The sequence below is a fragment of the Paramisgurnus dabryanus genome, chromosome 9, assembly GCF_030506205.2.
Source record: "Paramisgurnus dabryanus chromosome 9, PD_genome_1.1, whole genome shotgun sequence".
In the NCBI taxonomy this organism is placed as follows: domain Eukaryota; kingdom Metazoa; phylum Chordata; class Actinopteri; order Cypriniformes; family Cobitidae; genus Paramisgurnus; species Paramisgurnus dabryanus.
In genome coordinates this window covers 41,983,534-41,997,681 of record NC_133345.1, presented here as the reverse complement: position 1 = coordinate 41,997,681, position 14,148 = coordinate 41,983,534, and the positions used below count along the sequence as shown (strand labels likewise).

Genomic DNA, 14,148 nt, shown 5'->3' with positions numbered 1-14,148 from the left:
TTGGCATCGAATTGCACCTTGTATTCGGTGATTGATTGAGGAAAAATATGCGTATGTGTATATATATACTTGTTTTGTTGAACAGAGACAATGGCCGCGTGCTCCAGCCTCACCTATATGCCTATTTCACAAAATGGCGGCTTTGACCGGAAGTAGGGAAAACATCGTTCAGGTTGCACCACTACGATGGCCACTCAATATAGTATGGACTGACAGCTGCTTTGTTTTCTCCTACACATGAATTTACTTGTAAAAATAACAATAACAGATATTGTCGATTGGTGTTATATTATTTTTTTAGCATTTCGTATTATCAAAATATATCATATGTTAGACAGCTTATCAATTTTAAATAAAATAACGAGACATACATAACTATTCGTGTCTGCTCCCGTTTATTGTAATGAGTGTGCACATTTGGAGAAATACTTAGACATTTTACTTCTTATTTCTTTAGACTGAATAATTATTTCTTATTAATTCCAAAGTATGCGACCCGATGATCTAATCGTGGTGTATGTGCTATTCCTCGTTTGTTTGCCTGCATCCATTGCTTTACGGCTTGCTTGTTGCGTTTAAATGCACATTTGATTTCTTTACCAGCATTGGATTTAGACCATTCAATGAGAAGAGTTAACAGCGTTTATTATGATTGATAAGCCCTCAACGGAGAATGAGGTCGGCATACATTAAAAGCCTTATTTTGTTTTTATCGTGTGCCTTCCAAAATGTATGCGACGAAACTTAAATCACGCAAAATATGAATGGTAACTAGACGTGCTTGTTGTGTGCAAGGAGTGCATTTATTTGTAAACTTTTGCTAAATCAAAATGGTTTATTTGTATTTGCTTTTTACCTGGGTTTTATCAGGTTCGCAGTCGGGACATTTTTAATCCATAGTGTATGCATAATTAATTTCAAAGAAAAAAGAAGTAAAATGTGTACGTATTCCTCAAAATGTGCTTTGGACTAAGTCCCCCGTCATCACAGCAAACGGGAGCAGACCCGAATAGGTATGTCTAGTTATTTTATTAAAAATTTCCAGCCGTCTGTAAATTTATGTTTGAAAGAAAAAAGTAAATTAATATCTTACTTACTGTTTTTGTCTTGTTTTCTAGTGAATATCTGACAATGCTTAAATGGAGATACATTTACTTGGTAAGCAAAGTGGCTTAAGATATTATGTATTGTAATAGAAAATTGTTATAAAAACGTTTTGTTTTTGCTGGGAATTGTTGTATATATTTCACAGCTATATAATTAATTATAATAACGCACTTTTTGTTGATAAACATGTTAAAAAATACATTAACACATAATAATGTGGCAACAAATCAAATGTGCATTTAAATGCAACAAGCAAAAATAAATAAATAAAGCAAATGCACGGAAAAGAAACGAGGAATAAAAGAAACACCGCGATTAAAAAAATCAGATCGCATACTTTGTAATAATTGAAATAAATTATAAAAATCAACAGGTTTATATTTAAAACAAATAAAAAATATCTGCCAGCGGGGTAAGAAAAATAAACTTAATTCTAGTTTCAACTTAATTCAATAATAAACTCAATTTAGGTTTATTTTTCTTACCCCACTGGCAGATATTTTTACTTGTTTTAAGCCTTAACCTATTACATTTTAGAATTTATTTCAGTAAACAAGACTTAAATTCTAAGCCACTTTGCTTATTAAGTAAATGTATCTCGATTTAAGAATTATTTTTTAACTCGAAAACATTAAGAAAATACTAAGTAAACGAACAAATTGGGATGTTCAAAACACTTAAATATTTTTTTTCACTCTACCCTTCATATTACAGCTGTCGAAAAACCACAGCAACGTTGACAGACCCGGAAGCCATGATACATTAGCAGTTTTTAAAATAAGTTAAATCTAGAATCCTTATTGGTTTTAGATACTTTAAAGCAATGAATGATCTTCTTTCTTTTGAATTGATTTGGTATTATGGAGGAGCTCTGTGTCTGGTTATTGAAGATGATTTGTTCTTTGCTCCTATGTTGGCTTATTTTTTTGTTATTTCCGTTACTATATATATTTTTTTCTTTGTTTTTTCTGATTTGAGGTTATGAAAATGTTTTAATTTGTAATAAAGGTTTTTTGAAAATTCTAAATTCTCTCTATCTCTCTCTCTCTCTCATGAGCGTGGATCAGATCCTGCATTAAAACATGAACTTCTGATTTGCTAGCTCAACGTTCTACCTCTGGGTTATACAATGAGAACGTATAGAGTTAAATGCCCGCTAGCCTCCACCCCAAAAGCCAGCGCCTTCGCCGGCTCCCCCTTTGGCTGCGTCTATTCCGGTATCGCTTCTCGGCCTTTTGGCTAAGATCAAGTGTAGTATCTGTTCTTATCAGTTTAATGTCTGATACGTCTCCTATCCGGGGACTATATGTTAAATGGATTTTTGACCTTCGGAAATGGAAGCGGAGCTTGCTCCTTCCACTCCATGCATCAACATGGTATTGCAGTGTTTCCATGAATGGTGCGCTCCCCATCTCGGGGATAAATAAGTCAAGTATAAAAAAAAGAATTTGCTTCTTTTGTGCGTGAATGACGGTGTTTTTTCTAATCCGTGTGTTTTAAAATTGCTGTGATTTCGTTGGCTTTATTGGTTTAACGAAAAGCTTGCGTGGAAATGAACACGCTGATAAAGAAATGTTTTTGTAATGTATTTAATTAATTTCTTTACAAGTTTGCGGAGGTGATACGAGGACGAATTAAACATCCTCGACACAGCTGAAGGCGCAACAAAAGCGAACGAGACCGATTGGAATGTTAAAAACACCTGAAAACTTTTTTCACTACCCTTCATACTACAGCTGTCGAAAAACCACAGCAACGTCGACAGACCTGGAAGCATAGCTGTACTTGTTTAACTCACAACGACAACGGGAAAGTCATTGAGCCCTGTGTTTTTATTTATCCACGTTCTAAAATTGCTATGCTTTCGTTGTTTCTTGATTGCTCTGTACATTTTTTTTTGTTTCTATTCCACGTAAAGTTACTTTGTAATAACGAAACCATATATTTGAATGCGCAATTTAAATCCATTTGATTTAAATTGTTTCACATATTTCACTCTACACGGTTCAACCGGGCTGGAAACGGAATAAAAACAGGGTAGATCTCGAAGAATGTTTGGTCTCAGACGTGGCTTCGTGCGCTTTCCACCTGGTCACACACAGTAAATGAAATGTTAGTCGGACGGCCTCCGGGGGCGCCGTCGATGTGATCGGTCACAGGAAGATGCGGCCGTCTGGCCTCAAAGGGTGTCGCTCATACTTACCTGGCAGGGGAGACACCATGATCATGAAGGTGGTTCACCCAGGGCGAGGCTCAGCCATTGCACTCCGGTTGGGCTGACCCTTTGCGAATTCCCCAAATGTGGGAATCTCGACTGCAAAATTTCTGATAGTGGGGGACTGCGTTCGCGCTCTCCCCTGACCTTTGTGTTAAAAATAGATTCGCTTGTCGTTTTACGTAAAATCCAAGAGACGTCTAACCACGGCCCAAGAATACATTAGTCATCAAAAAAGCGGCTATTCAACGACTACATAACTTTTAATAGACAGCGAATAAGTGTCTAGGCTAAAACAAGGCTTAATTTGGGCTGTCAGTGAAAATCTAATAGCCGTTTGACCATTCCAAACGAATAGACTAGCCATTAAATAGAACCACAATCAAACGGCTACATGTCTAAGAGCACAAAATAATGCTTAGATGATTCTTTTACTTCCAATATAAGAGGTTCTCGGGAATGGCAATCATCCAAACTAATAAATTATAAAGGCTTTTATAAGAAAATGACAACAGTTAAACAACCTAGACAGCGTTGGGCAATACAAAATGCTAATAAATACAAGACAAATTGAAATATTGTACATGCATGTACATTAAACAAGCCAACAAATCTGCCAATGGGCTACGACAATTTTTCTTGAATTAAGTGTTTATATCTAGATTTGTTTCTTACCCCTTTGGCAGATTTATTTGCTTGTTTTAAGCCCAAATTCTGAGTTTTTTCTCCCTAAAGGCTAGGTTTATTTTCTTAGGGCATTTTGCTCATCAAAAAATGCATCTTATTTTAAGACTTTCTAGATATGTGTATAGTTAAAACAGTTCGAAATAACAAGTAAGAAATGATTTTTTGCAATGTATTCATTCATTCGCTACCCTTCATACTACAGCTGTCGAAAAACCACAGCAACGTCGACAGACCTGGAAGCGTAGCTGTATTTGTTTAACTCACAAAGACAACGGGTAAAGTATTTTCTTGATTACCTAAATGACTTGCTGTAGGAAAATAAGTTTAGGTTTAAGGGGGGAAATACAGTTTAAAGGGATATTTCAATTTATGATGATAATTCTGTCATCATTTACTCATGCATACAGGCTTACAACAACACGAGGATTAGTTTTTTTCTGAGTAACACAAAAGAAGGTATTTTGAGGAATGATGGTAAACCCACAGCAGATAGTCACCATTGACTTCCATAGTAGGAATAAAAAAATATGATGGAATTTAATAGGTACCATCAACCGTGTGCTAACCATCACTTTGCAAAATATTTTCTTCATCATTTATCACGATACTTCCAAAATATTTTTTCCTACTAAGTCAATATTTCATTATTTGCTTTACAAGCTTAAAAATGATGGTGACAGGATTCCATGGTAATCACAAACAGGTAAACAAGTAAAATAATCACTATTTACTTTTAAAAGCATTTTGAAAATTGCTTGCTTATGCTGGGAGTAAAGGTATTTCATGCAAAAGGTATTTCCTCTTTAAAAGGTAATGTATGCTTCTTTTAAAGCTGACACATTTGCCACATTAAAATAACAGAAATGTGTACTGTTTAAACTTTTTGGAGCCGGTGTGTCTGTGTTCTTGGGGCACACATCTACATGTAAAAGCAGAATTGCTTATTATTCTTCTCTATTTCTTGTATAGGTCAATTATGAGTGAAGAACCGTTCACCAAATAAAGACCGTGACGGGATCCTGTGGTAATCACAAACAGGTAAACCAGTAAAATAATCATCATTTAATGTTAAAATAATTTTGAAAATTGAAGTTCTGTGTGTTCTTATTGTACTTTATTTATTTCTGCAGGTAAGCACCATACCGTAAGCTTCATTCCCTTTATAACAGGTAAGGTTCATACTGTTTTATTCTTTTGTACTGTTTTATTCGTACTGTTTTAAATCATTCAGTAAATGCAAAGTTAAACTGATGTGTTTTTAATCTAGATTTAAAAGTGTCTACTGTTGAAGCACATCTGATCTCTTCTGAAAGCTGATAATAACTGAATGCTGAGGCACCTTGTTTTGAGTGAACCCTTGTTTTTTCTAAATGACCTGATCCTATTGATCCGAGTAATCGGTTTCATATTCGATTAGCATATCTGTCATGTATTGTAGCCATGAAGTGGTTTTTAAACAAGAAACAGTACTTTTTAAATCCATTGACCATTGCAATAATCGGCCCTGCTGGTGATGAAAGCATGAACAAGTTTCTCTAAGTCCTGTCTTGAGACAAAACCTCTAATTCTGGCAATATTTCTGAGATGGTAGTAAAAGCAGAATTCCTTATTATTTTTCTCTATCTCAGGCTCTACAGCATATATGTCATGATTTTATTTGTCTATTTATATGTCTATTTACAAGGACTGCCTTGGCCAAATGTTATTGTTAATTAATATTGAAGCAGTTATTTAACATAGGTCCTTTGAGTAGTGATTTGTGTAATGATCCATATATCTATTTTTATGTATATTTTTAACTTAGGAATGTGATTTTAAAGCTCATATTTGTTATTGTATGACACCTCTCATGTTATGAAAGTAAAAAATAAATGTATTTTCTGATGTCTTGCATTTCTGTTTTTAAACTGTTAATCCTTATCAAGTGCTATACATTAGAAAGTGGATATAGAGTGAAATGCACACGGTGAATAATGAACGCAGACCTTCAGTGCCGGACCTCTGACCCGCTAACCTCCATCCCGACAGCCAGCGCCTTCTCCGGATGCCATTGCGGTATCGCTTCTCGGCTTTTTGGGTAAGATCGAGTGGACACCGGGGACTACACGTTTAAATGGATTTTTGACCTTCGGCTATGGAAGCGAGGCTTGTTCCGTCCACTCCGTGCATCGACTCTGGCGCTTTCCGGGGACAAATAAGGTGAGTTTAAAATCAGAGTTTGCTTCTTTAGTGCGTGGTTGCCAGTTTGTTTGCCAGTCCGTGGTCCATAATACGTTCCGCGTTCGTGGTCTCTCCATCGCTCAGTACCTTTCTGTGTTTCTATTTTACGTAAAGCTAACACCAAAACGATTGTGGAAGGCGCTATATAGATTGTTCTCAAAGAAAAAAAAACGAGAAACAAACCCATGTGAATATGGGTCAAATTATCTAGGCGGAGCACTTCGTTCAAAGAAAAACGCAACAGAATTGTTTGCGTTGAACAAAGACAATGGTGCCTGCAGACATCGAATGTGTATTGTGGATAAAAAATGGCCAGTGGGGTGGGACAATTTTTCTTGAATTAAGTGTTTATGGGAAAAGTTCACGAATTTTTTCTTACCCTGTAGTCAGATTTATTTGCTTGTTTTAAGCATAAAATAACAGGAGAAGAAATTGTGTAGGGGGAGCAGAGGGTTTTTTTTCGTTCAAAGAAAAGCAGCGTGGCACGAATGAATGTTTGGCTGAAATGCTATCGTAATTTCCCCCTTAATTTTCCTTACAAACATGAAACCAGAGAGAAGGGTCAGTTGGCATCGAATTGCACCTTGTATTCGGTGATTGATTGAGGAAAAATATGCGTATGTGTATATATATACTTGTTTTGTTGAACAGAGACAATGGCCGCGTGCTCCAGCGTCACCTATATGCCTATTTCACAAAATGGCGGCTTTGACCGGAAGTAGGGAAAACATCGTTCAGGTTGCACCACTACGATGGCCACTCAATATAGTATGGACTGACAGCTGCTTTGTTTTCTCCTACACATGAATTTACTTGTAAAAATAACAATAACAGATATTGTCGATTGGTGTTATATTATTTTTTTAGCATTTCGTATTATCAAAATATATCATATGTTAGACAGCTTATCAATTTTAAATAAAATAACGAGATATACATAACTATTCGTGTCTGCTCCCGTTTATTGTAATGAGTGTGCACATTTGGAGAAATACTTAGACATTTTACTTCTTATTTCTTTAGACTGAATAATTATTTCTTATTAATTCCAAAGTATGCGACCCGATGATCTAATCGTGGTGTATGTGCTATTCCTCGTTTGTTTGCCTGCATCCATTGCTTTACGGCTTGCTTGTTGCGTTTAAATGCACATTTGATTTCTTTACCAGCATTGGATTTAGACCATTCAATGAGAAGAGTTAACAGCGTTTATTATGATTGATAAGCCCTCAACGGAGAATGAGGTCGGCATACATTAAAAGCCTTATTTTGTTTTTATCGTGTGCCTTCCAAAATGTATGCGACGAAACTTAAATCACGCAAAATATGAATGGTAACTAGACGTGCTTGTTGTGTGCAAGGAGTGCATTTATTTGTAAACTTTTGCTAAATCAAAATGGTTTATTTGTATTTGCTTTTTACCTGGGTTTTATCAGGTTCGCAGTCGGGACATTTTTAATCCATAGTGTATGCATAATTAATTTCAAAGAAATAAGAAGTAAAATGTGTAAGTATTCCTCAAAATGTGCTTTGGACTAAGTCCCCCGTCATCACAGCAAACGGGAGCAGACCCGAATAGGTATGTCTAGTTATTTTATTAAAAATTTCCAGCCGTCTGTAAATTTATGTTTGAAAGAAAAAAGTAAATTAATATCTTACTTACTGTTTTTGTCTTGTTTTCTAGTGAATATCTGACAATGCTTAAATGGAGATACATTTACTTGGTAAGCAAAGTGGCTTAAGATATTATGTATTGTAATAGAAAATTGTTATAAAAACGTTTTGTTTTTGCTGGGAATTGTTGTATATATTTCACAGCTATATAATTAATTATAATAACGCACTTTTTGTTGATAAACATGTTAAAAAATACATTAACACATAATAATGTGGCAACAAATCAAATGTGCATTTAAATGCAACAAGCAAAAATAAATAAATAAAGCAAATGCACGGAAAAGAAACGAGGAATAAAAGAAACACCGCGATTAAAAAAATCAGATCGCATACTTTGTAATAATTGAAATAAATTATAAAAATCAACAGGTTTATATTTAAAACAAATAAAAAATATCTGCCAGCGGGGTAAGAAAAATAAACTTAATTCTAGTTTCAACTTAATTCAATAATAAACTCAATTTAGGTTTATTTTTCTTACCCCACTGGCAGATATTTTTACTTGTTTTAAGCCTTAACCTATTACATTTTAGAATTTATTTCAGTAAACAAGACTTAAATTCTAAGCCACTTTGCTTATTAAGTAAATGTATCTCGATTTAAGAATTATTTTTTAACTCGAAAACATTAAGAAAATACTAAGTAAACGAACAAATTGGGATGTTCAAAACACTTAAATATTTTTTTTCACTCTACCCTTCATATTACAGCTGTCGAAAAACCACAGCAACGTTGACAGACCCGGAAGCCATGATACATTAGCAGTTTTTAAAATAAGTTAAATCTAGAATCCTTATTGGTTTTAGATACTTTAAAGCAATGAATGATCTTCTTTCTTTTGAATTGATTTGGTATTATGGAGGAGCTCTGTGTCTGGTTATTGAAGATGATTTGTTCTTTGCTCCTATGTTGGCTTATTTTTTTGTTATTTCCGTTACTATATATATTTTTTTCTTTGTTTTTTCTGATTTGAGGTTATGAAAATGTTTTAATTTGTAATAAAGGTTTTTTGAAAATTCTAAATTCTCTCTATCTCTCTCTCTCTCTCATGAGCGTGGATCAGATCCTGCATTAAAACATGAACTTCTGATTTGCTAGCTCAACGTTCTACCTCTGGGTTATACAATGAGAACGTATAGAGTTAAATGCCCGCTAGCCTCCACCCCAAAAGCCAGCGCCTTCGCCGGCTCCCCCTTTGGCTGCGTCTATTCCGGTATCGCTTCTCGGCCTTTTGGCTAAGATCAAGTGTAGTATCTGTTCTTATCAGTTTAATGTCTGATACGTCTCCTATCCGGGGACTATATGTTAAATGGATTTTTGACCTTCGGAAATGGAAGCGGAGCTTGCTCCTTCCACTCCATGCATCAACATGGTATTGCAGTGTTTCCATGAATGGTGCGCTCCCCATCTCGGGGATAAATAAGTCAAGTATAAAAAAAAGAATTTGCTTCTTTTGTGCGTGAATGACGGTGTTTTTTCTAATCCGTGTGTTTTAAAATTGCTGTGATTTCGTTGGCTTTATTGGTTTAACGAAAAGCTTGCGTGGAAATGAACACGCTGATAAAGAAATGTTTTTGTAATGTATTTAATTAATTTCTTTACAAGTTTGCGGAGGTGATACGAGGACGAATTAAACATCCTCGACACAGCTGAAGGCGCAACAAAAGCGAACGAGACCGATTGGAATGTTAAAAACACCTGAAAACTTTTTTCACTACCCTTCATACTACAGCTGTCGAAAAACCACAGCAACGTCGACAGACCTGGAAGCATAGCTGTACTTGTTTAACTCACAACGACAACGGGAAAGTCATTGAGCCCTGTGTTTTTATTTATCCACGTTCTAAAATTGCTATGCTTTCGTTGTTTCTTGATTGCTCTGTACATTTTTTTTTGTTTCTATTCCACGTAAAGTTACTTTGTAATAACGAAACCATATATTTGAATGCGCAATTTAAATCCATTTGATTTAAATTGTTTCACATATTTCACTCTACACGGTTCAACCGGGCTGGAAACGGAATAAAAACAGGGTAGATCTCGAAGAATGTTTGGTCTCAGACGTGGCTTCGTGCGCTTTCCACCTGGTCACACACAGTAAATGAAATGTTAGTCGGACGGCCTCCGGGGGCGCCGTCGATGTGATCGGTCACAGGAAGATGCGGCCGTCTGGCCTCAAAGGGTGTCGCTCATACTTACCTGGCAGGGGAGACACCATGATCATGAAGGTGGTTCACCCAGGGCGAGGCTCAGCCATTGCACTCCGGTTGGGCTGACCCTTTGCGAATTCCCCAAATGTGGGAATCTCGACTGCAAAATTTCTGATAGTGGGGGACTGCGTTCGCGCTCTCCCCTGACCTTTGTGTTAAAAATAGATTCGCTTGTCGTTTTACGTAAAATCCAAGAGACGTCTAACCACGGCCCAAGAATACATTAGTCATCAAAAAAGCGGCTATTCAACGACTACATAACTTTTAATAGACAGCGAATAAGTGTCTAGGCTAAAACAAGGCTTAATTTGGGCTGTCAGTGAAAATCTAATAGCCGTTTGACCATTCCAAACGAATAGACTAGCCATTAAATAGAACCACAATCAAACGGCTACATGTCTAAGAGCACAAAATAATGCTTAGATGATTCTTTTACTTCCAATATAAGAGGTTCTCGGGAATGGCAATCATCCAAACTAATAAATTATAAAGGCTTTTATAAGAAAATGACAACAGTTAAACAACCTAGACAGCGTTGGGCAATACAAAATGCTAATAAATACAAGACAAATTGAAATATTGTACATGCATGTACATTAAACAAGCCAACAAATCTGCCAATGGGCTACGACAATTTTTCTTGAATTAAGTGTTTATATCTAGATTTGTTTCTTACCCCTTTGGCAGATTTATTTGCTTGTTTTAAGCCCAAATTCTGAGTTTTTTCTCCCTAAAGGCTAGGTTTATTTTCTTAGGGCATTTTGCTCATCAAAAAATGCATCTTATTTTAAGACTTTCTAGATATGTGTATAGTTAAAACAGTTCGAAATAACAAGTAAGAAATGATTTTTTGCAATGTATTCATTCATTCGCTACCCTTCATACTACAGCTGTCGAAAAACCACAGCAACGTCGACAGATCTGGAAGCGTAGCTGTATTTGTTTAACTCACAAAGACAACGGGTAAAGTATTTTCTTGATTACCTAAATGACTTGCTGTAGGAAAATAAGTTTAGGTTTAAGGGGGGAAATACAGTTTAAAGGGATATTTCAATTTATGATGATAATTCTGTCATCATTTACTCATGCATACAGGCTTACAACAACACGAGGATTAGTTTTTTTCTGAGTAACACAAAAGAAGGTATTTTGAGGAATGATGGTAAACCCACAGCAGATAGTCACCATTGACTTCCATAGTAGGAATAAAAAAATATGATGGAATTTAATAGGTACCATCAACCGTGTGCTAACTATCACTTTGCAAAATATTTTCTTCATCATTTATCACGATACTTCCAAAATATTTTTTCCTACTAAGTCAATATTTCATTATTTGCTTTACAAGCTTAAAAATGATGGTGACAGGATTCCATGGTAATCACAAACAGGTAAACAAGTAAAATAATCACTATTTACTTTTAAAAGCATTTTGAAAATTGCTTGCTTATGCTGGGAGTAAAGGTATTTCATGCAAAAGGTATTTCCTCTTTAAAAGGTAATGTATGCTTCTTTTAAAGCTGACACATTTGCCACATTAAAATAACAGAAATGTGTACTGTTTAAACTTTTTGGAGCCGGTGTGTCTGTGTTCTTGGGGCACACATCTACATGTAAAAGCAGAATTGCTTATTATTCTTCTCTATTTCTTGTATAGGTCAATTATGAGTGAAGAACCGTTCACCAAATGAAGACCGTGACGGGATCCTGTGGTAATCACAAACAGGTAAACCAGTAAAATAATCATCATTTAATGTTAAAATAATTTTGAAAATTGAAGTTCTGTGTGTTCTTATTGTACTTTATTTATTTCTGCAGGTAAGCACCATACCGTAAGCTTCATTCCCTTTATAACAGGTAAGGTTCATACTGTTTTATTCTTTTGTACTGTTTTATTCGTACTGTTTTAAATCATTCAGTAAATGCAAAGTTAAACTGATGTGTTTTTAATCTAGATTTAAAAGTGTCTACTGTTGAAGCACATCTGATCTCTTCTGAAAGCTGATAATAACTGAATGCTGAGGCACCTTGTTTTGAGTGAACCCTTGTTTTTTCTAAATGACCTGATCCTATTGATCCGAGTAATCGGTTTCATATTCGATTAGCATATCTGTCATGTATTGTAGCCATGAAGTGGTTTTTAAACAAGAAACAGTACTTTTTAAATCCATTGACCATTGCAATAATCGGCCCTGCTGGTGATGAAAGCATGAACAAGTTTCTCTAAGTCCTGTCTTGAGACAAAACCTCTAATTCTGGCAATATTTCTGAGATGGTAGTAAAAGCAGAATTCCTTATTATTTTTCTCTATCTCAGGCTCTACAGCATATATGTCATGATTTTATTTGTCTATTTATATGTCTATTTACAAGGACTGCCTTGGCCAAATGTTATTGTTAATTAATATTGAAGCAGTTATTTAACATAGGTCCTTTGAGTAGTGATTTGTGTAATGATCCATATATCTATTTTTATGTATATTTTTAACTTAGGAATGTGATTTTAAAGCTCATATTTGTTATTGTATGACACCTCTCATGTTATGAAAGTAAAAAATAAATGTATTTTCTGATGTCTTGCATTTCTGTTTTTAAACTGTTAATCCTTATCAAGTGCTATACATTAGAAAGTGGATATAGAGTGAAATGCACACGGTGAATAATGAACGCAGACCTTCAGTGCCGGACCTCTGACCCGCTAACCTCCATCCCGACAGCCAGCGCCTTCTCCGGATGCCATTGCGGTATCGCTTCTCGGCTTTTTGGGTAAGATCGAGTGGACACCGGGGACTACACGTTTAAATGGATTTTTGACCTTCGGCTATGGAAGCGAGGCTTGTTCCGTCCACTCCGTGCATCGACTCTGGCGCTTTCCGGGGACAAATAAGGTGAGTTTAAAATCAGAGTTTGCTTCTTTAGTGCGTGGTTGCCAGTTTGTTTGCCAGTCCGTGGTCCATAATACGTTCCGCGTTTGTGGTCTCTCCATCGCTCAGTACCTTTCTGTGTTTCTATTTTACGTAAAGCTAACACCAAAACGATTGTGGAAGGCGCTATATAGATTGTTCTCAAAGAAAAAAAAACGAGAAACAAACCCATGTGAATATGGGTCAAATTATCTAGGCGGAGCACTTCGTTCAAAGAAAAACGCAACAGAATTGTTTGCGTTGAACAAAGACAATGGTGCCTGCAGACATCGAATGTGTATTGTGGATAAAAAATGGCCAGTGGGGTGGGACAATTTTTCTTGAATTAAGTGTTTATGGGAAAAGTTCACGAATTTTTTCTTACCCTGTAGTCAGATTTATTTGCTTGTTTTAAGCATAAAATAACAGGAGAAGAAATTGTGTAGGGGGAGCAGAGGGTTTTTTTTCGTTCAAAGAAAAGCAGCGTGGCACGAATGAATGTTTGGCTGAAATGCTATCGTAATTTCCCCCTTAATTTTCCTTACAAACATGAAACCAGAGAGAAGGGTCAGTTGGCATCGAATTGCACCTTGTATTCGGTGATTGATTGAGGAAAAATATGCGTATGTGTATATATATACTTGTTTTGTTGAACAGAGACAATGGCCGCGTGCTCCAGCGTCACCTATATGCCTATTTCACAAAATGGCGGCTTTGACCGGAAGTAGGGAAAACATCGTTCAGGTTGCACCACTACGATGGCCACTCAATATAGTATGGACTGACAGCTGCTTTGTTTTCTCCTACACATGAATTTACTTGTAAAAATAACAATAACAGATATTGTCGATTGGTGTTATATTATTTTTTTAGCATTTCGTATTATCAAAATATATCATATGTTAGACAGCTTATCAATTTTAAATAAAATAACGAGACATACATAACTATTCGTGTCTGCTCCCGTTTATTGTAATGAGTGTGCACATTTGGAGAAATACTTAGACATTTTACTTCTTATTTCTTTAGACTGAATAATTATTTCTTATTAATTCCAAAGTATGCGACCCGATGATCTAATCGTGGTGTATGTGCTATTCCTCGTTTGTTTGCCTGCATCCATTGCTTTA

At 35.8% G+C, this 14,148-nt stretch overlaps 4 non-coding genes across 4 annotated transcripts; all 4 read left to right on the top strand.

Moving 5' to 3' along the window:
- The first annotated feature begins 2,326 nt into the window (after window positions 1-2,326).
- LOC135752752 (U2 spliceosomal RNA) lies at window positions 2,327-2,517 on the top strand. Its single transcript, XR_010533280.1, has one exon. It is a non-coding gene; the product is annotated as a U2 spliceosomal RNA (small nuclear RNA).
- A 785-nt stretch (window positions 2,518-3,302) lies between these two features.
- On the top strand, window positions 3,303-3,467 carry LOC135752678 (U1 spliceosomal RNA). Its single transcript, XR_010533212.1, has one exon. It is a non-coding gene; the product is annotated as a U1 spliceosomal RNA (small nuclear RNA).
- A 5,654-nt stretch (window positions 3,468-9,121) lies between these two features.
- LOC135752750 (U2 spliceosomal RNA) lies at window positions 9,122-9,312 on the top strand. The gene has a single exon (XR_010533278.1). It is a non-coding gene; the product is annotated as a U2 spliceosomal RNA (small nuclear RNA).
- A 785-nt stretch (window positions 9,313-10,097) lies between these two features.
- On the top strand, window positions 10,098-10,262 carry LOC135752677 (U1 spliceosomal RNA). The gene has a single exon (XR_010533211.1). It is a non-coding gene; the product is annotated as a U1 spliceosomal RNA (small nuclear RNA).
- The last annotated feature ends 3,886 nt before the right edge of the window (window positions 10,263-14,148 follow it).